This window comes from Pleurodeles waltl, chromosome 5, assembly GCF_031143425.1.
Source record: "Pleurodeles waltl isolate 20211129_DDA chromosome 5, aPleWal1.hap1.20221129, whole genome shotgun sequence".
NCBI lineage: Eukaryota > Metazoa > Chordata > Amphibia > Caudata > Salamandridae > Pleurodeles > Pleurodeles waltl.
The window spans coordinates 12779703-12802997 of NC_090444.1; the positions used below are offsets into that span (position 1 = coordinate 12779703).

At 46.2% G+C, this 23295-nt stretch overlaps 1 protein-coding gene across 2 annotated transcripts in view; it reads left to right on the plus strand.

Moving 5' to 3' along the window:
- LOC138295267 (zinc finger protein 420-like) overlaps nucleotides 1–23295 on the plus strand; it is an 82072-nt gene that overhangs the window by 37801 nt on the left and 20976 nt on the right. The gene's annotated exons all lie outside the window — the stretch shown is intronic.

Here is a 23295-nt window from a genome sequence, read left to right on the forward strand (position 1 = left end):
TTCGGTAAGGAGCTAAGGCTCCTGGTTTTATTTCCCAATACATGATGGTGTTTGTCACTACATGTGGTTGTATCTGTAATGCTGGGGTCAACATTCGCATTAGAGGAGTCTCTGCATTTGTCAAGGGTCTATTATTCAAAATTTGGAAGGATTAATTGAAATGCTTTCTCCAGTTTCTCAAAGTTCCATCTGATGATTTACGTAATTGGGCTTTCAGTAAGCCGTTCTTTCTCTCGATCAGTCCTGCAGCTTGTGGGTAATATGGAATGTGATAAATCCACTCAATATTGTGTTCCGAACAATAACCTTGCACCAATTTACCTTTGAAAGGTGGACCGTTGTCACTTTGAACTTGGAGCAGGACTCTGTGATACAACATTAACAAGTCGAGTATTTTGAGAGTGTTAAACTGAGTGCCATGTTTGCAATGGATGTCAATCAGGTAGCCAAACTAGGGCTCTCATTATGACACTGATGGTAAATCCCACTTACCGCCACGCTGACTGCCGCCAACTTACCGCTGCCGTGGGGGATATCTGTTCACCATATTATCACACACACACGCACACACACCACCCCCCCCAACCCCCCCCAAAATCCGTCAGTATTCTGCCACACACACAAATCATCCACACCAAAGGTCAGTGATAAACTGGCGGCATCCAAACCTACACCGTTAGGCCAACAGAACTACGCCCACCACATTATGACCCACGAATCACCACAGCGGTAAACCATTATTGGCGGTCAAAATCGACACACACAAACAAAACACCACCACATTGGACAATTGAAACAACACACACCACACCCACACCACTATAAAACACACACCCACATTGCCCACAACCCTTTACCATTACAAACAATTGCCAGCGGAAAGACACCAAGACCACAGACACAACCAGAGCCACACACTATACACACCTATACACCACTCAGGCACCCCACATCACACACGCTAACACTTTACCCAACACACAGTCACCTACACACCTCACACAACATCCATGGCACCACAAAGACACCCCCACTTCACGGAGGAGGAGATAAGGGTCATGGTGGAGGAAATCATCAGGGTAGAGCCACAGCTATTTGGAACACAGGTGCAGCAGATATCGATAGCTAGGAAGATGGAGCTATGGCGGAGAATCGTGGACAGGGTCAACGCCGTGGGACAGCACCCCAGAACTAGGGATGACATCAGGAAGCGGTGGAACAACCTATGAGAGAAGGTGCGTTCCATTGCATCAAGACACCAGGACTAGCGGTGGACCCCCACCTCCTCTCCCACAACTAACAGCATGGGAGGAGCAAGTCTTGGCAATCCTGCATCCTGAGGGCCTGGCCGGAGTAGGAGGACTGGACTCTGATAAGTCAACTCTCTACTACTACCACCCCCTACCTGCATGCTATCACATACCCCCACCCTCACCCTCACCCTTACTCCCATCACTCCACCACCTCCCACACACCCCACCATCACATATCAATTATCCCAATGCTAAGGCCTGCATGCTCTACCAATGCATGGACACCCCTCACAGCCTTGCCTGGACACTCATCACTAAAGCATTCACCCCATAGACAACTAACAATCCCACCATCCAGCAACCTACACAAGTGAAAGCTGGCAGGGCAAATACAGCCAAAGGGGGCAAGCCATGGATGCACAAAATGTCAGACACAGAAACCATACCACATCCTTTACATCCCCACAAGTATCCCAGCCAATGTCTGTGTAGAGGAGGTGCCAACAATATCCAGTCGCCCAACTGAAGACGCCCACAGTGATGACAGCAACTCTGGTCTTCAGGATCTGGATGATCAACCTGGCCTATCAGGGACCTCTGGACAGGCAGTTACCCAGGCCCAGTCACACACCACCACAGAGCCTCCCCCATCAGGAAATACCACCACAGCACCCTCCCAGCGTACCCACACCTCTGTCCTCAGGACACATCAATCAGCAGTGTGTCCACCTCTACAGGGACCTCGGGCACACCTCACACACAAGACAATCAGGGACCTGGGGTCAGTGGCAGTGAGCACACGGTTCAGAGGACAGAGCAACAGGCCAACAGGGAAATTGGGATGACTGCTGTGTGCCAGGGGGAGGACAGGCCACTGGAACATACTCTCCAGGATGCACTTGCAGAGATCCTGGGAGCCTACCAACATTCCCAGGACACAATGGGCCAGATCCTGGACAATGTGCAGGAGAACAGGCGGCTGCAGGAGGGACAATACCAGGGAATCAGGGAGGACTTGCAGGCTAACAACAACACCCTGATCTCCATAGCAGGGTTTCTGGCAGACATGGCCAACATTATGAGGGAGGCAGTCACACAACAGCGGGCCCCTGCCACTAGCCAGACATCTGAACAGCCTTCCACCTCTGCTGCCGCCAGTGACCAGGAGGCCCCGCCACAGGACTCACAGGACTCACCGGCCACCAGCACCCCTCCCCCTGCAGAAGGAGAACCACCCCGCAAATGTTCCCTGCGATCCAGACAGAAGCCAGAGACACTTGCCAAGACCCCCGTCAAATGAGACTCTCCTGACTGTCACCCTTGTGTCCCACTCAGCCACCCTGTCCACCTTGAACTGCCATTGCTCCCCTTCCTATGTCCCTTTGGACAATGCACCTGTGCTACAAACAGACTGGAACAAACCCTGGACTTTCCTCCATCATCATCCCATCCCATTGCACTTGCCTCTCTATTTTAGCACTTCAATAAGCACCCTTGGAAATATAAGAAGGATGGGGTATGTCATATTTTTCAAATATGTATTCATTGAAACAGGTCCAAACATTGCAACTCAACTGTACTGAAAATGAGCATAGATTAATGACCTGTAGCTGGCTGCAGTGATCACACCAGGAGTATATAGTCACCAACATCTGCAAAATGAATTGCCAGAGGAAACAGTAAGTGGGCGTAGAAGTGGGAAATATCAGCATGCCAGTGCCACAGAAATTCAAACAAATTTCATTGAAATGTGAAGTAACACTGTCCTACCTGTGTGTCATTGGAAGTATTGTCTGATCACTGATGTTCTGTTGTCCTCATCCTCATCCTCTGCCTCCTCATCCTCACTGTCCACATGGTCTACTGCTGGCACACAGCGTCTCCAGCCACCTCCTGCAGAACAGACACATGTCGTCTGAGGGCCAGGTTGTGCAACATGCAGCATGCCACTACTATCTGGCAGACCTTCTTGGGTGAGTAGCACAGGGATCCACCTGTTAGATGGAGGCTCCGGAACCTGGCCTTCAGGAGGCCAAAGGTTCTTTCAATTATCCTTCGCCCATGTGCCTCATTATAATGTTCTTCTGACCTTGTCCTGGCATTCCTCACAGGGGTCAGCAGCCATGATAGGTATGGGTAACCAGAGTCACCTGCAAATATTGAGGGACAACATTTAGCCACACACTATCCCATATGGCCCACACGATACCCATACGCCAACATCTACTGGGTGGGGACCAGGGCTTACCTATTAGCCACACCCTGTGCCTCTGTAGTTGGGCCATCACATTTGGGATGCTGCTATTCCTCAGGACAGAGCCATCATGCACCGACCCAGGATACTTAGCATTGGCGTGGGAGATGTACTGGTCCGCCAAGCACACCATCTGTACATTCATAGAGTGGTAACTCTTCCGATTTCTGAATACTTGTTCATTCTGACGGGGGGGGGACAAATGCAATATTTCCATCAATCGCTCCAACTATGTTGGGGATATGTCCCATTGCATAGAACTTGGCCTTCACTGTGGCCAAATCTTCAACCTGGGGAAATACAATGTAGCTGCACATGTGTTTGATCAGGGCAGACAACACTCTTGTCAGCACTATTGAGAACATTGGCTGTGACATTCCTGCTGCCCTAGCCCATTGTTACTTGGAAAGAACCATTTGTCAGGAAATGGAGCACTGATAGAAGTTGCACAAGAGGGGGGATCCTAGTGGGATGACGGATAGCAGATATCAGGCCAGGCTCCAATTGAATGAATGTTTATTTTATTAGTTAATTACAACCATCAAAATATTCCTTCAACATAAAATTTAACAGAAAAATATTGGTGCGCTAAGACATTTATATTACAATAAAAGTTATAAAATAAAAATAGATTAATACATTCTACAGATTTGATATGCGCCTACTTAATTCTGGTTGCTGGTACAAGACTTTATTACCGGGCTGGCTGTATACCCAGCGATGTTACCGAAGAACCTTCCTTTCTATGATGTATTCATTCATGGTGGATGGATTTTGTTTCCATTGGCACCCTCCCTATCACTGGCTTGTTTCAGCAGAGGTAATTTTTGAGGAAAACATTTCCAAAAATTGCACCAGCCTAATATTCAATATGGTGTTTTGTGGATTGAATGCTTCAGTTAGTGCTTGTCTACAGGATCTGATCCCTAAGCTATTTAGTTTTTTTTTCAGTAAACATCATCTTTTAACAGCCAAAGCAGGGCAAATGCAGACCACATGCACCAAGTTTTTTTCTGCAAGATGACATAGGCGGCACTCATGGGTGCCTGGTCGCGGCCCCTTCTTCTATTTTGGCATGAGGTCTAGCGTTGGACCTTCACCCAGCCTGAGCCTTAGAAAGTGTTGCTTGATTTTCCGTGAGTAGGGGGTAGCCATAAGTGGTGATTCTTTGAAAGTTTTATATGAGTTAAGAATCAACTAGCCATGCAACCTTTTAGCCAGAACCTCCCTGTCTTCTAGCCAGCTGTGTAATTTACTTGATTTATTCACTGCTTTGTTAAAAGCCTTGGTGGGAAGCCACTGGTCCCATACATCACCTAAGTTCAAAAGACTTATACTCTTTTCCAGATACCTTTTGTAATTGCTATTCCCTCTTTCTAAAATAATTTCCTGCCAGACTAGATTAGCTAATGACCCTTTTGGAGCGCAGCTCAGTTTGTAACAACATTTGATATATGCCGCAGGACGGGCCAGCGACTGCTTAACCAACATAAATTTCAGTCTAACCTGGGCTGGGGAGGCATGCCGTGGTAACCGAAAGACACGCTTATATGTCTTTATCAGAAGCTTACCCAGGAGAGCTACCCCCCTCCCCTCATTATTTCGGCCCCATAAGTGAGGGTTGGAGGTAATTTTGCTTTCATAATGGCTGTCAATGGGTTCAGAGCATGGCCACAGATTGAATTTGAGAGCTTGCCAAAGGGGTGAGCAAGTGTGAGTGACTTATTTTTTATTGCTTCTTTTTGTAGCGCATAGTTACATCTGGCGTCAACCATGACTCCTAGGTATCTATAGGAGCTTACTTCCTCCAGAGTCTTTCCATTCAGGTACCATTTACGCTGGCTAGTGGGTCTGCGATTTAGAGTAATCATGTTAGATTTGTTATGGTTGATTTCTAATTTGTTTGTTCTTGCATACTCTTCTAATTTGTTTAGCAGTTTGTGCATGCCTATTCTGGTGTTGCTAATTAGTAATAGGTCATCTGCATATAACATATTAGATAGTTGTCGGCCACCCAGAGAGGGGGAATGGGATGATTGATCGTTTAACTTGGCAGAAAGATCTGCTATGTACAAGTTAAAGAGTGTTGGGGCCAATACACAGCCTTGTTTAACACCAACTGTTGTTTTAACTGCCCTAGATAGGTGTGAGCCTCCCCCAGTTTAACCTTCACCCATGTATCAGAGTAAATCATTTCAATGGCATTTAAAATAGTAGCTGGTAACCCCCAAAGCTGTACTTTGGCCCGCAGTATGCCACGTGGGACACAATCAAAGGCAGCTTTAAAGTCAACAAAGCACAAATAAGTGGGAGTCCCGGTTGCTTTTTCTCTGTTGGTGATCTTTCCCAGTGCCATGAGGTTCGTTAGCATTCCTTAATGCTTGGTAAAGCCGATTTGATTTAAAGGCAGTATGTTTTTACCTGCAATCCAAGTCTCTAATTGATTTAGCACACAAGATAAGAAATACTTGAGGTCAACGTCTAAAAAAGCGATTAATCAGTAATTGCTTGGGGAAGCCTTGTTCCTTCCCTTGTATATAGGGTGGATTACTGAGCCTCTCCAGGTTGCCGGAACAATTTCTGTTGTGAGCACACAATTGAACATTGGAGCCAGGAAAGTGGCCCATCTTTCTGTTTCCTGTTTAAACAGTGCCTGCGGTAAACCGTTTGGGCCAGGTTCACAGTCAGTTCGCGACTTCCCGATGATTTTATTAATTCTGATGCCGTGATCTTCAAACTTTCCAAAACATAGGGTTCCCGATTTTTAGTGAACACCTGGGTTCACGGACCTTCTTCGGTGGGCAACTCTTTTAGATGAGACTTTACGCAGCACACCCATGCTTCCTCTGTTATGTTTGCATTATTAGCTGCCTTTGGACACTTATCCATTGTATTAATGATTTTCCAGAATCTTTTGGAGTCAGATGTTTGGACGCAAAGTGTAGTTTGGTCCAAATCGTCTCCTGCTGATGTTTTTTTAAAGGTCCATAGTTCCCTTTTAAGCAGTTTCCTTTGTTCTCGCATGGCGGCGAATAATGATCCATTGTCTGGGAATTTACACAGTTGCCTTAGTAGTTTACCTATAACTGCTGTGCTTCTACAGACTGGCTGCAGTAAATGTAAACGTTTGTGATAATTCAATTGTACTCCCTTTCTTGTATTTCCTGAGGAGTCTTTGTTTATAAGATGGGTGGCACAGTTCTCCCAGATTCTTGTCAATTTTGCCCCGCTCGTGGCCATTGATTCTAGCCTTAGTAGAGCCTATTCTGCTTGTCTTTCAGTAGTATTGGATGACCATTTAGGTCGCTTTAGATTTTCAGTGCCAATCACCCCTTCCAGGGCTACCGCTTCCTCTGGCGGTCCAGAATGCTGAAGTTACTCACTAATGTGTACAAAGCAGGAGTTATCAGTGTGTAATCTAGGTGAGAAACCATTTTCCCGGGGAATCTTGTCCATGCTGGAGGGATGTCGGGCGACTTCCGACCATTTAGCACAAAGAGGCCGGCCAATTCACAGGTGCATATAAAACTCTCCCCTAACTTGTCTTTCCTGCTTTTTATTGGGAAGGTTTGGCCGGGCACCATTGCCACTGTTTGGATATGATCTTCACCAGGATTGTGGAATAGGTAGAGATTGAAGTCACCCGAAATTAGCCAGTATGCCGATTGTACTGCGCTTTTTATCCTTATCAGTTGGTTTAGTAAATTATTTGCTTCAACTGTTTTATTTTTTGGATTAATATATATATTGACTAAGATCAGTGGTTCCTATATATTCTTTCCTCATCCATCAAGCCTGACTAGTTGAAAGGGTATATCTTCCTCCCTGTGCTCTGAGATCTTTGCTAGGATGCTCGTGCTAGCATAGATAGCTAGGCCTTCCTTCGACCTGCCAGACCTATTGGTTTTTGTGGCTGGACTGAGATATTTCATAAATCCTATTAACGGTATTGATTCCATCACCCAGGATTCCTGTAGGAGTATAATATCAAAAGAACTAAAACATTTTGTTACTGCTGGATCCTCCATCTTTGCCCGCAGGCCACCTATGTTCCATAAATAGATGTTCAATACGCCTTGTGAGGATTGTTCTTTAGCTATTCAGCTATTGCTCATCGCTCCTGGGGGTAATGCCGTCGCTGCCCATTCCCTTTCAGGCTGAGATCTCTGACCTAAATCCAATCTTTTCCTCCCTTCTTCTTTCCATATTTGAACTCTCGACTGAGTCTCGGCTGGTCTTTTCTCACTAATCATTTCTTCAGTGACTCTGCTGTGATGGATGGCAGCGTGTGCTCAATGCAAGACAGACCACGTGCCTTTAGTAATTTCCGGGTGTTGAGAGTCTAGTAGCGGGGATGGATATCGCTCGCCTTTATAGATGACCACCTGAATACCCCAGGCTTTCAATAGGTCCTTCCTCTCCATAATCTGTGTGGGGTGGTCCGGCGCTGAAAAGATGGTAAGTGTTGGGTCCGTATGCTGGTTGCCTCTTGCTTGAATACATTTTATTGCAGCAATGTCATCCATGGCCAAGTGCTGTAGGTCTGGAAGTGCCTTTATAAGTTTTAAGATAGTAGAGCGATTGAGAACATCTGTGGGGGACCTTGAGGTGAATTCCGGAATCCAAAGCAGCTGTTAATTTGGTTCGTAATTATTCGTACCTGTTTAAGAGGACTGGTAGCCAGCTTCACACTGTCTGGCACCATGTTCATTTCTCTTACTGCTTAAATTGGCCTGTGATAGTTGGCTGAAATGTCCAGGCATAATAGTTTTTGGCTTCATACTACTCTGGCCCCTTGGGGGGCTTGTTCTTTGGTCTGGATATTTTCCAACTGCTGCGGGCAACCTCAAAGAGGACCATCTTGACTGAGCGGCACCTGCTAAATCAAGGGGAGTCTTTACGTCTGCTTTTGTGTCGGTACTTGTACTTGCATGGACAGAGATGTCTCTATTGTACCTTCCACTTGATGCCGTGTGCTCCTTGCTTGGCTCATTTTAGATGATTTTGGTAGCTTTTTAGATAGTTAGTTGGTGAGATCGTGCAGACTTCCTTCCTTTTCTTGCCCGTTTTTGTTCTCTTTTTGATAAAACCAGAGTTAAGGGTTTCTCAGAGTTCCCAGTCTTGTTGGCAGCTTGTGACAGAAAATGATTCTCCATAGTTTCCATACTGAGGCTTGCTGAAGTATTACTTTCTGCAAAAATTATTTTCTCTCTTATGGTTGACGATGAGGGCATTTGAGTGGAGTGGAGCATCTCCTCTTGTTTCTGCGCAAACGGTACAGATGTTAGCATAGTAGCGAGGGGGTTAATATATGTGTGTTCATCATTTCAGGCGGAACAAATTTCTTTTAATATTCCTTCTAAGATTAGTGGCAGATGAGATCATTTATATACCACCTCCTCGCAGGAGCAGATAGTAAAGTTATTAGTTTGTTTAGCTTGCGCCCTTGTTATCAAGGCATTTAATTCTTCCAGCTTGCTGTCAATTCCGGAAACAAATACCGCCATTGTATTTAACAAGTCTACTTGGATGTCCATTTTGTTTGAATGGAACTGCAGATAACTATAACCGTTGCTTGCATTGAATTCAGGATTGCGGCCCACATTTCGTCTGCTGTGATTGCAGCCAGGCGTTGTGATTGTGAGTTGGGTTTGTGGTCCCCGCTTGAAGCTCCTTCAATTGTGTTTGCTTTATGGAGATCATTCTGTGAGGCTATCACTATTTCTTCCTTTGATGTTCTATTTGGAAAAACCCATTCTGTATCCCAGAGCTCCTGTTCCTCGCTTTCACATCCATACATTGGAAAGGATTGGGCGTTTGGGGCTTTGACACAAAGGGCCGCCTTGCTGGGAATCTTGTTCTAGGTTTTCCGCAGTTGCTCTGAATCCAGAATAGATAGATTAGCTGGACTGGATGTCCAGTGGTACTTGGCGGGATCTGAGCAGGTGTTCCTTATGATTTTCTCTTCTCCGAGAACATGTGGAGCTCCTATTGTGGGAGTAGGGGCTACTTGGGCTATGCTCGGTGCATCTACTTTCAAAGGCTGCTTTCTCATAATCACTACTGTTGGTGATAGAGGAAGGGGGCAGGTAGATTCACTCTGGTTTTCTTTCCGGAGCTTCCTTGAGTTTGCAGATCGTGGATGGGTGATGTGCCACCCCCTGAGTTTAGTAGGATTGGTGCCGGCGATTCAGTCCTTCTTTCAGCTGCATGGGTTCTTACAGCAGTGAAATAGTTATCTTACGATGATTGAGTGGGGCAGTGGAGCCAGGTGTCCCAATGTTCCAAAATTCCGGTTTTCCCCAGTTTGTTTCTTCCACGCTGGAGTTTTGCTCAGCCGAGGCCCTACCTATTTAGTTGGTTAGGGTCTGCCTCCTGCACGGAGTGGGGTGATCCAAGTCACTACTCGCTCTCCTTTTTGCTACTGCTTCATCCAAAGCCAGATCTCTTTTCCTTTTCCTCTTTGTTTGATTTGTGGGTTGGTTGGTGACATTGCTTCGTGTTTTACCTGACCTCATACTCCTTTTCCTGATTGGTCAATCTGTTTACAGGGTAGTGGAATAGTCTGCTCGAGGGGGCCTTCAGTTTGGACAGGCTGCGGATAGGCAGTGGAAGTGTTCACTAGGTCTTTTCTAGTACTGATGACTTGCCCCAAGGTGCTCTCTAACTGCTAGCTTGCACAATCTGCTCCAATTGGGCACACAGCTCTGTGATTGTGGCCTTGTCCAGTCTATAGGTGAGGATGATATGCCTGTCCTCCATTGTTGCCAAGTCCACCAGGGGGTCTGTACACGGGGGTATGTCTCCATCTCCTATTAATCCGCAGCGGTAGGAATCTATGGGGCAAAAAAGTGAGGAGCCGGTGACAAACTGAACAATGGAGTTACAACAGAACTTTGCATGCTGTTAACTTTTAATGGGTAAGTGTGATTTGTCCAGTATGTCCTAATTTCACCAGTGACGCAGCAATTTTCCAGGGCCTGAGCCCACCGCCCCCCTGAAATGGGGTCCGCCTGTCCTGTGTGGAGGGACTGGTGGAAGTGAGGTAATACCACTGACGTTGTGCGCCGTTGCGGAAGGCGGTCGGGAACTGCTGTGCAATTCCTCATTGGTTATCATTGGCGCTATGGGGTACAGTGGCCAATGGTGATCTACGCCAGCGGTGATGGTATGCACCGCCGTGGACATGACCGCCATTTTCTGTCTGATCCCTCACTTGCTACCTGATCTTCAACAGGAGAGGACCTACACTGCATATGCTGTTGTGACCTGTGTCCGGAACCTACCATGGCCTGTGTGACTGGGGAAAGGGCCCCAGCCTTCACTTCGGAGGAGTTAGAGAGACTGGTGGATGGGATCCTACCCCAGTACGGACTGTTGTATGGTCCTCCAGACCAACAGGTGAGTACAATGTGGGCACGATGCATGTGGCAGGAATGCATGGAGTGGTGTGTGTGAAGGCCTCGTGGAAGGGTGGTGGGTGGATGTCCTCTGGGCGGCATATAGGTTGTGTGCTGAGCCATGTATGTGTAAATGGTGATGTGAAGGGGTATGGTGGGCCATAAGTGTAACAGGCAGAACTGTTTGACTAATTCTATTTTCCTGTGTGTATTGCCTCTGCAGGTGAGCAACCATCAAAAGAAGGGTATATGGTGTGCCGTCGCCAAGGAGGTGTGGACCCTGGGGGACTATGGCAGGCGGAGCACCCACTGTCGCAAATGGTGGGAGGACCTGAGACACTGGGCACGGCAGAGGCCCAGCTGGGGATGGCCTCCCAACAAGGAAGGGGTGCCCGTCAAACCCTGACCCCCCCCTCCCCCCATATGGCCTGCATACTGGCGGAGGCCTATCCTGAGCTGGATGGGTGCTTGAGGGCATCACAGCAGCCACAAGGGGGTGAGTAGAGTGCCCATCATTACAACTTACGCATGGTAGGGAGTTATCCGGGTGGGGGATGTTTCAGTGGGTGCCCCTAGGCCAGGCCTGACATTGCAGCGTAGGTCCCCTGGCGGCTAGGGTTCAAAAGGGAAAATCTTGCAACCTAGCTCGTAGGCATCCACTACTAGTCAGGGCTGCATGGGTCCCAGGTATGCTGCAATTAGCGTTGTCTGCCCCTCCCCATTCCTTGGCTGCTAACAATTTCTCTGGTAGCGCTATAGGGCTGTTCCCTGTGTGGTGTGTGAGGGTGCTGTGTACGCCAACGGTGGTGTTGGTGCAGCCATTGACCAAGTGAATCCTTTGTCTCCCCCCACCTTTTGTTTTGTCATCCTGTCCTGTGCATTAGCATCATCTGGTGGAGTAGCAGAGGCACCGGCGACGGAGGGAGCTGCATCCCACAGGACCCAGGAGGCAGAGTCCACTGACACTGACGGCACCAGTGGAATGGTGGGCGAGGGGAGCACCACGGCGGAGACTGGAGGGGACAGTTCTTACACAGATACCTCCTCCGATGGAAGCTCCCTGGTGGTGGCGGACACTTCTGTGACCACCCCAGCTACAGATACCACCGTCACCCCCTCCCAGCAGCCCCTCATCGAGTTGCCCGTGCCCGCTCACCCAGGAAGATGGGCATCTCCTTCGCCCCAGGCTATTCGGGTCCTGCCCCAGTGAGCCCTGCTGCCCTGAGCGAGGAGGCTATTGACCTCCTGAGATCCATCTCTATAGGGCAGTCAACCATTGTGAATGCCATCCAGGGGCTGGCAGCCAAGATGCAACAGACTAATGCATTCCTGGAGGGAAGTCACACTGGCTTGGCGGCCCAACAGAGATCGATCCAGACTCTGGCCTCCTCTTTGATGGCAGCCATTGTCCATGTTTCTACCCTCCCCCCTCCAGCTTACACTGCCCAGTCCCATTCTCCTCAACCCCAACCCATCCCAAGCATACAGCCAGATGAGCATGCACACAAGACAACACACAAGAGTCGTACAGGCAAACACAAGCACCACACTTCATCCCACAGGCACTCACACAAAGACCATCCAGATGCAGACACACCAACATCCACTATTTCCACTGTCTCCTCCTCCACCTCCCTTCCAGTTCTGTCTACACTCACACCTGCATGCACTACATCATCATCCACTACCCACATCATCACCACATCAAGCAGAACACACACCTCACTAGCAGACACCTTCACAACAGCCATGCAAACGTCCCCTGTGTCCTCTCCCACTGTGTCTGTCCCCCCCCTCCTAAGGTACACAAACACAAGCACTCAGACACCCAACAGCCATCCACCTCACGCACCTTCAGGCACCTAAAAGCCAAAAGCAGCAGACAGACATCTCCAACAACCACTCCCTCTTCCTCCACTCCCATTCCTTCTCCCTCTTCCCGCCCCAATGTCCCTATAAAAACTGTTCCTATCCACCATTGACCTCTTCCCTGCCCCCGTCCTGCACGTATGGGCAGGGTATCACAAACCAAACCAAACCAAGCACCTCAGCCACCCAGTCTTCACTACACTCGCGCGTGGTGGAAAGGGATCCAGGCCACATGTCCTGAAGGTGATGGAGCCTGCACCAGGCAGCCTCAAAGGAAAGGAGCATGCCTCAGCTGGCAAGAAGGCCAAGGGGCCTGGGGCAGGAACTGTGACGGAGCCCCCACTACCAACCATTGTTGTGCAGCCGTCCAAGGATGCAGGGGAGGGGCAGGAGCCTCCCCCCCCCCCCCAGCAGCATCACCACCTCCACTGAGCAGCTGTCCGAGGTTGCAGGGGATGGGCAGGAGCCTGCCTCCATGGGTTGCTGTGCGGCCTTCCCCCTGCAAATCCAGTAGGTATGGCACCCACCTGAGAGACTGTGACCTTGCATCCCCAAGATCAAGAGCACAGGGCATAAGGCCCCCTCCAGAACCAGTGGGTAAGACACCCACATGCCCAACACTCCCTAGGATCAAGAGAACAGGGCACAAGGCCCCCTCCACAACCATTGGGTAAGACACCCACATGGCCAACACTCCCCAGGATCAAGAGCACAGGGCATGAGGTCCCCTCCCTCCAGAACCAGTGGGTAAGACACCCACATGCCCAACACTCCCTAGGATCAAGAGCACAGGGCACAAGGCCTCTTCCACAACCATTGGGTAAGACACAAACATGACCAACACTCCCCAGGATCAAGAGCACAGGGCATGAGGCCCCCTCCCTCCAGAACCAGTGAGTAAGACACCCACATGGCCAACACTCCCCAAGATCAAGAGCACTGGGCACGAGGCCCCCTCCAGAACCAGTGGGTAAGACACCCACATGCCCAACACTCCCCAGGACCAAGCACACGGCATGTTTCCCCCTCCAGAGCAAGTGGGCAAGTCACCCACTCGACAGACTGTGTCCTTGAACTCCCCAGGACCAAGTACAGGGCATGTAGCCCCCTCAGGAACCAGTGGTCTTGTTCCATCTCCCGGCTGAGGTGCCCCCCTGTCCCCCCCAAGGGGCCTGCCTATTTACCAACTGATGCCCCTGCAGTGTTCCCTCCGTGTTGATGCAGGTGACATGTGTTTCCTTGGATTTTGGCCTGTGGCCATGTGGCCTACGAACATTGTGGACTGGGCTGTGTCCCTTTTTGTGTACATATGTTTATATCTTTTATCTTGACTAACTTATTTCTCATGCTGTGTTGATGTCATTACATTCACTTTTCCGAAATCGTTTTGTCCTTGCATTATTCATCCGAGTTACAGAGTAAAATTATTTTTATGATGCATCTGGTTGTGCGTATGGGGTGTGTGTGGTGCGTGTGTGTGTCACTCTCGTTTTCCTCCCCCCCCCTTGTGTGCTAGATGGCTGTACTCACCGTCGTCGTCTTCACTGGCGTTGGTGTTTGTGGTGGAGCAGAACATAGAAAATCATGGGGAAGACGTGCAGTTTTGGTTCCATGGTGGCGTGGTTGTTCCCTGTGTCTCCAATGGTGAGTTCTTTTACTTCTAAGGTCTGTTTCTGCCAGTCTTTTGATGTCATTGGTACCACCCCGGAAGAGGTGGCGGTTTGCAGTGTCTTAATATGGTGGGCAGAACATTGACTTCCGCCTGGCTGTAGGCGGCTACTTCCGTGGTGACTGTTGTTTCCGCCCTGGCGGTCAGTGTGGTACATTGGCTGTCTATCGGAGACAACACTGCCATGGTCATAATTTGGCGGTAGTTACCGCCAGCCTGTGGCAGTATTACCGCCACTTTAACACCAACCGCCAGGGTTGTAATGAGGGCCTAAGTGTCCACTACTGTGCAGGCGTATTGACACCCATGACTATTCAGTAGTGGCCCAATGTAATCAACCTGCCATATCTGCCCCGGCAACTTCCCTCTCCTCAACTGACCTTTGACAGTTTGCGGGACAGATCTCTTTTGTGTGTGTTGGCAAATAGGACACTGCATGATCACAGTTTTTATCAAGTCTAGGGGAATGTGCATCCCTCTAATCTCTGACCACCTGTTAGTGGCTTTCTCTCCCAGATGTCTACATTTTCGGTGCGCCCACTTAGACAACCCCACCAAGTCAGAATCCTGTGCCACCACTTGTGCCTCTGAGATTTTGGCTTTGTCGTATGCAAGGGAACTAAACCATTGTTCTAGTGAGTCGGTGGGACATTGGGCATCTACATGAAACAAAGTAATGGTACTTTCCTTTAGCATTTCCCAAATTTCATGCCCCAATTCTTTGCCCCACACCTTCTTGGAATGTATTTGCCAGTTATGTGCATGTCATGTGGGAAGCCAGATCGCTAGCCCATTGGCGGTAGACCAAGAATTAGTATAAATGTGACAAGTCCCAGGCAATTCTTCTTTCAGTGCCTGATATACAACATACAATTCTGTATATTGGCTACTCTTCCCTTCTGTAGTGGACAGCAACTTCCTGGTGACTGGGTTATATGACACTGCCTTCCAATGTCTTTTGGCCCCCCCAAACTTGGCTGAACCATCGGTAAACCATACATGCTTCCTATCCTCAGGGGACAAGGATTCAAATGGCTCACCCCACCTAACTGGTGACTCTTATCTTGGATACCTCCTGGATCCTCCTGATCGTCCTGTACAGGGCTTGTTCCACCTGTTAATGCAGGGCTGCTGTTTCCTTCCCACTTGGGCCCTGTCCTGTATGTACCACTTCCATCTTATACCACTAGATTTCTGTGCATGTCCTTGAGTTTTAGGTGAACTCATCACCCGCTACATTATTAGGATCTCTGGTCTCAGAATTACATTATGACCTGGGGTCAATTGCTTAGTATCCACTAGAGCCCAGTAAGACACTAGTAGCAGTTTCTCAAAGGGAGTATATTGCTCTCCAGCATCTGGTAATGTTTTGGTCCAAAAGCCCAGCAGCACCATCTTTCTTTCATGTTTTTGCTACATCCTCCAATTTGCATATTGCCCCTGAACGGTTACATGTAACTCGATGTCTTCTTCTTGTACTGGCCATAAGTCTAACGCCTGTTGAATCACCTCCTTTCCCATTTCAAATGTACACTGCTGCTGCTCTCCCCGTTCAAATTCATGCTTCATTCTTGTCACTATGTACAAAAGGGCCAAAATCTGACTCAAGTGAGGGATATGCTGTCTCTAAAAGCCAAACAGTCCAATAAATCGCTGAGTCTCCTGCTTGTTATGGGGTGTGGCAAATTCTAATATATTTTGTTTTGCCTGTGGCAGCACCTCTCTAAGGCCCTTATTTCAGTGAATTCCTAGAAACTTCACATTTTGAGAGGGTCCTTGTATCTTATCTGGACTGATAATCTACCCTTTGCTCTGCAAGAGTTCCACAACCCTGTCCAGTTCATTCTGCACCTGTTCTTGTGTCTCTCCCTGAATCATCATATCATCAATATAATGAGATAATTGTACTCCTGGAATGATGGATACTTCATCCAGGCGTTTTGCCACCTGCCGGTGACAGATGGTGGGGCTATGTACATACCCTTGGGGGAGCCTTAACATCTTGAATTGTCTGCCATGGGAGAAGCTAAATTGCTCCTGACTCTCAGGGGCCAATGATATAGAAAATAAAGCATTGGCAATATCAATGGTGGCATACCAGGTCCCTTTATGCTTTTGCATTCTCTCAATCAAAGTGATGGTGTCAGGGACCACATGCCTATTTGTTTAATTTGTGGTAATCAATAGTTATTCTATAGCTCCCATCAGATTTAACAACCGGCCGCAAAGGATTGTTCCACTGACACCTGTCTCCATCAAAACCTTTACAGTCTTCCTTATTTCCTCATGCCCTCCCGGTACTGTGTCAAGTGAACCATGTTGGTTGCTGGGGGCACTTTCACTGGGAGTATCTTTAGATGACCCATCCTCACGGCTGCCACTGAAATGTATCTGTTTGATCCAAACTGATAGCCATCATCCAGAAGTCATCCCCTTCAGAATGCCACTTCCCAGTATATACTTTAGGAGGGGCAAAATCAAAACACTAAATTCTCTTTTTGCGTGCTCCCTATTTTCATTTGAACCGTAGTCTGCACTGCAGGGGTTTGGTTTCCACCCAGCCCTGTGATTGTGTAGTGCTGACCTGTAAACCTTTTTGGATTTCCAGAAACCAAAGACGCCTCTGCTCTTGTGTTAACTAAAGCACTGGCCCTTTGAACATTTTTATGCTTCCAGTGAATTTCTAAATCAACATGGGGTCTGTTATCTTTACAAGCCCATCCCTGTACCGGAGCTGATCCTAATCTGATTTAAACCTGGCAACTTTTGCCCAAGTCAGGTCTGGAAATATGCTCTCATATCTGCGAGGAGCTTCCTCTCCTTCCCTGTTTTCAGCAGTTAACCAATCTGTGTCCAAATCTTCCTCTTCCTTCCCCAGTGAAGAAACATTTTTCTCCCTCTCTGTTCCTCCCTCCTGCATCTGTGACTTGCCCTGAGACACTTGTATAGTTATTCTGCTTATTTACTTTTCTGCTGCCCTCCTTTCTGTCCAGCCCTCGCTTATAGTACATCTCCCACAGACTCTTAGTATCCATCCCATCTATCTGCTCTTTGTTGACACCATCCTTCAGCAACACCATAAACATATCTCTCCTAGATACTCTGTAGGGTCTGTGCGACCCTCAGACCTAGATGCTCTCTGAGGTTTTGTCAAGGCTCCAAGCTCTGCTAACTCACAAACTGCCTCCAGTAAATTTTTTAATGCCTTCCCTGTCTGATTAATTAGAAGAGTCATTATTACCTGCTTGTAAGCTGGGGGAGTCAAACAAATGATTGTTGTTTTGTACTGAAACTGTCAGTGGAGCATCTAACAAATTGTGAGCCTCATCCAAGAGAATAGCAGTTTTCATACTTTTTTCTAATTCTCTGCATAAAATCTCTCAACATGTACCAAGGCTTAACATTTGGCTGCCAGTCTGATTCAGCATGATATTTCTGGTTACATCCCACAACTGCCAATTGCAACAAGTTAGTCGCTCCTTGATAACCATAACCTCTAAACTGCTCTTGTATTATGAGGTTAGTACTAGGAGTGCAAAACATCCTCGCATCTCCATCATCCGTGCTACCCCAGAAGCTCTTGTGTCAAAAAAACGCACCATCCATGTAAGCAGTACTTCCCCAGGTTTTTGACGAAACCTATCCATAATGTCGTTAATCTCCTGCGTAGAATAATCTTCTAATGAGTGCATCTCAACCCCCTCCTGGGTTTTGTGGAGTGTCCTGGATTTTCCATCTAAATATAGGCTTTGCACAAGCCACTTTGTCTGGCTCAAGCTGGCCCCCACCTTTTTTAACTGACTCATCACTGGAATCTGAAATATTGGTGGAATCCCAAAAATCAGGGTCCCAATTTATCCCTGCTTTAGCAATGGCTAAATTAACTTTATTTTGATTGACTCTACCCCTACATTTACGGCATCTATATTGGGCAACGCGAACAGCTGCCTTTGCTGCGACAGGTTGAAAAGTTTCCATTTTATCCTGCAATAACTTATTCGGAAAAGCCAGAATGGTTACATTATTTTTAGCTTCAACTAGCTGCTTTGCAAATTGCTGATTTTCTTGTTCTAACTGAGTACACTTTTCATGCATTTTTCTATAAGCAGATAACAGGATCCAGACTCTTCTGCCTCAATAGATAAATCACATCCCTGTTTTACTGGCAGTTTCTGTAAACAGAGTGAAACTATTTTTGGTTCAGCATCAAATAGACATCCACCCCAATTCTCACATAACCCTGCTTCACAAGACCATTCATTCGCAAGAACATCATGAGGTACTGTTTTTCACCCTGGTATGTCATTTGGCACCTGGGACACTGCCTTTTGACTTTTTGCCAAATATTTTCACTTTTAAATCTTTCACTTTGTATCCTGCAAAACTACCACGCCAAATTGTTTTTGCTTAGCTTCAAACTAAGAGGGAACGAAGCCAAAGAATGCCGCACTCTTAGTCTGAGTAATGAATTTATTAAGGCACTTCCCAGGTCTCAAAGGAAAGCACACAAAAATATGAATATGAAAGTTTAATCAACAAACACAGAACGCGTTTTGGCAGTAGCCTTGTTCACTTTGGATTTCTCTTCCGATCGGATGGGTGGGGCCAGGCAGAGGACATGAAAGAAAAGGCCAACGCAAGCAAAAGGACATTTGATTATTTTGGGTTTTGGTTTTACATTTGGGCCATGAGAGCTAGTCTAACTCTCAAAATCCTCCCACTTGGAACGGTGAGGGCTGCACTTTTTGGATTTTGGGACACTGCCATGTAGAAAAATCTACAAGACTTAGACACACCTGAAAAATAAACATCTGGGTGAGTCCAGGGTGGTGTGCTTCACAAGCATCCCGCGCCATTTTCCAACCCCAATGCCTTGCAGACCTCCAACTTTGCTTGAAATCACCCATTTTCCAAGCATTTTTGTGATGGAACCTTCTGGAATCTGCAGGAATCCACAAAATTCCTACTACCCAGCATTGTTGCATCTATACTTTTGGAACCGCTTTGGTTCCGCCTCAATTTTAACATGTTTTTGGCTCTTTCCTGTCACAGGCACTTGGCCCACCTACACAAGTGAGGTATCATTTTTATTGGGAGACTGCGGGGAATGTTGGGTGGTAGGAAATTTGTGCTGATGCGGTGATCCCACACAGAAATGTGGGAATTTGTTTTTGCTAAATTTGAGGTTTGCTGAGGATTCTGGGTAAGAAAACACTGGGTGATCCACGCAAATCACACCTCCCTGGATTCCCCCAAATGTCTAGTTTTCAGAAATGTCTGGGTTTAGTATGTTTCCCTAGATGGCTGCTGAGCCCAGGACCAAAAACGCAGGTCCTCCCCCAACTCCCCAGTAAAAACAGGTAGTTTTGTATTTGATAATTACGATTTGTCCATGTAGCATTTTGGGGCATTTCCTATATCGGGCACTAGGCCTACCCCCACAAGTGAGTTACCATTGTTATCGGGAGACCTGGGGGAATGCTGGGTGGAAGAGGGTTTGTGGCTCCCCTCAGATTCCAGAACTTTGCAGCACTGAAATATGAGGAAATTGGGGGTTTTTTGCCACATTTTGAGGTTTGCTAAGGATTCTGGGTAACAGAACCTGGTGAGAGGGCCACAAGTTACCCCATAGGTTTCCCTTGGTGCTGGCTGAGCTAGAGGCCAAAATCCACAGCTAGGCATTTTGCAAAAAACAGGTCAGTTGTCTTTAGGAAAATATGTTGTATGTGTTGTGTCCATGTTGTGTTTTGGGGCATTTCCTGTTGCGGGCACTAGGCCTACCCACACAAGTGAAGTACCATTTTCATTGGGAGACTTGGAAGAATGCTGGTTGGAAGGAAGTTTGCTGCTCCTCTCAGATTCCAGAAGTTTCTAACACCAAAATGTGAGGAAATAGTGTTCCACCCCCCAAAATGTCGAGGTTTGCAAAGGATTCTGGGTAACAGAACCTAGTGAGAGCCCCACAAGTCACCCCATCCTTGGTTTCCCTAGATTTCTAGTTTTCAAAAATGCACAGGTTTGGTAGGTTTCCTTAGGTGTTGGCTGAGCTAGAAGCCAAAATCCACAGCTAGGCGCTTTCCAAAAAACACGTCAGATTTCAATGTAAAAATGTGATATGTCCATGTTGTGTTTCCTCTCGGGGGCACTAGGCGTACCCACGCAAGTGAGGTACCATTTTTATTGGGAGACTTGGGGGAACACAGAATAGAAGAACAAGTGTTATTGCCCCTTGTCTTTCTCTACACCTTTTCCTTCCAAATGTAAGACAGTGTATAAAAAAGACGTCTATTTGAGAAATGCCCTGTAATTCACATGCTACTTTGGGCACCCCAGAATTGAGATGTGCAAATAACCACTGCTCCTAAACACCTTATCTTGTGCCCATTTTGGAAATACAAAGGTTTTCTTGATACCTATTTTTCATTTTTTATATTTTACCAAATGAATTGCTGTATACCCAATATAGAATGAAAACCCATTGCAAGGTGCAGCTCCTTTATTGGCTCTGGGTACCTAGGGTTCTTGATGAACCTACAAGCACTATATATCCCCGCAACCAGAAGAGTCCAGCAGACGTAACGGTGTATTGATTTCAAGAATCTGCCATAGCTGGAAAAAGTTATAGAAGAAAACGTGGACAGAAATTACTTTTTTTTTTTTTTTTTTTTTTTTTTTATCCTCAATTTCAATATTTTTTTATTTTAGCTGTTACTTTCTGTAGAAAAACATTGACGAATAACTATACAGCATTAAGGTAGTCAGACAAGAAGAAGTATATAACAATACAGCATTAAGATAGTCACAGTCAATAAAAAGTGAATAATAATGCAGCATTAATGTAGTCAAACAGACAAAAAGTAAATAACAATACAGCATTAAGGTAGTCAAACAGACAAAAAGTAAATAACTATACAACATTAAGGTAGTCAGACAAGAAAAAGTATATTACAATACAGCATTAAGGTAATCAGACAAGAAAAAGTATAAAACAATGCAGCATTAAGGTAGTCAAAGAGTCAAGAAAAAGTAAATAACAATACAGCATTAGGGTAGTCAAACAAGAAATAATAAAAAAACAATACAGCATTAAACTAGTCAAACAGACAATAAAAAGTAAATAACAATACAGCTTTAAAGTAGTCAAACAATAAAAAGTAAATAATAATACAGCATTAAGGTAGTCAAACAGACAATAAAACGTACATAACAATACAGCATTAGGGTAGTCACAGTCAATAAAAAGTAAATAACAATGCAGCGCTAATGTAGTCAAACAGACAATAAAAAGTAAATAACTATACAGCATTAAGGTACTCAGACAAGGAAAAGTAAATAACAATACAGCATTAAGGTAGTCACAGTCAATAAAAAGTAAATAACAATACAGCATTAAGGTAGTCAAACAGACAAAAAGTAAATAACAATACAGCATTAAGGTAGTCAAACAGACAAAAAGTAAATAACTATATAGCATTAAGGTAGTCAGACAAGAAAAAGTATCTAACAATACAGCATTAAGGTAATCAAACAAGAAAAAGTGTTAAAACAATGCAGCATTAAGGTAGTCAAACAGTCAATAAAAAGTAAATAACAATACAGCATTAGGGTAATCAAACAAGAAATAATAAAAAGCAATACAGCATTAAACTAGTCAAACAGTCAATAAAAAGTAAATAACAATACTGCATTAAGGTAGCCAAACAGACAATAAAAAGTAAATAACAATACAGCATTAAGGTAGTCAGACAATAAAAAGTAACAATACAGCATTAAGGTAATGGTGTAAGTGACAAATTATAACCTGCATGAGTCAGGTGCCCGCATTGGAGGATCGTGTCGCTGGGGGTTGGATCTTTGGAAAACGTGGATCAGCTTGTGGGCAAGTTGAGTTGTTAAGCAGTAAAGAATTGAGGTCCTGTTTGAAGCAAGAAAAGGGAGGGGGTTTCTTCGGAGGTCCTTAGGGAATGAGTTCCAAATCCTCTGAGCATTTCCTGAGAGAGAGCGCGCCTGGGAGGATTCCCTCTTCAGATTTCAAGGTATGAGAAGAAGTGAGTTGGAGCTTTTCAGCCCGGACTCTTCCTGCTCTCGATAGTTTGGTTTCTTGTATTTTGGGTTCTTTGTATGAAGCTTTTTGTGGGTGATACATGCCGTCTTGAAGATGCATCTTCCTTCAGTGGGGAGCCAATTGAAGCTCTTGAGTGCACGTGAGATGTTGTCAGACCATTTAATTCCTGTGAGGAATCTGGTATCCGCATTAAGAATTGTTCTTGGAGGCGCACAGTGTCTTCGGGGGTCCATGATGATGTCGTTATGGTAGTCAAGTTTCAGGAGGACTGGGGATTGTACTACGGTCTTACGATCGTCGGGGGGGAATAAATGGTTAGATTTTCTTGAGGTGTTTGTATCTTATTTAGTGTGGAATCAAATGCCAGATCTTTCTGGGTGATGTTCTGTAGTAGAGTTGTGTGTCATCAGCATTCAGGTGATATTTGCCTCCAGGTGGATCAGAATAACTGTGAGGGTCAGCTTAAATGGGATATTACATGGGGCTGGAGAGAGGATTAAACCTTGGGGTACTTCTTTTGGGAACTGGTGCAGGCTTCGAGAGACAGCTGTGGATTTATATTTGTTGAGAATGATCTCAGGACAGTGCCATTTATACCAGTACAGTTCTTGAGTGTCTCCAGTAATGCTGGATGCTTTACTGTATTGAATATAATAGTTAAATATCTATATAAGCACAACAAACAAGCAGAACATACAGATTTAGCTGAGTACAAGTACAGCCATAGTCCTCAATTAAAATACATGCAGGATTGCAAGTATAAATGCATTTCATTGCGTGCATTC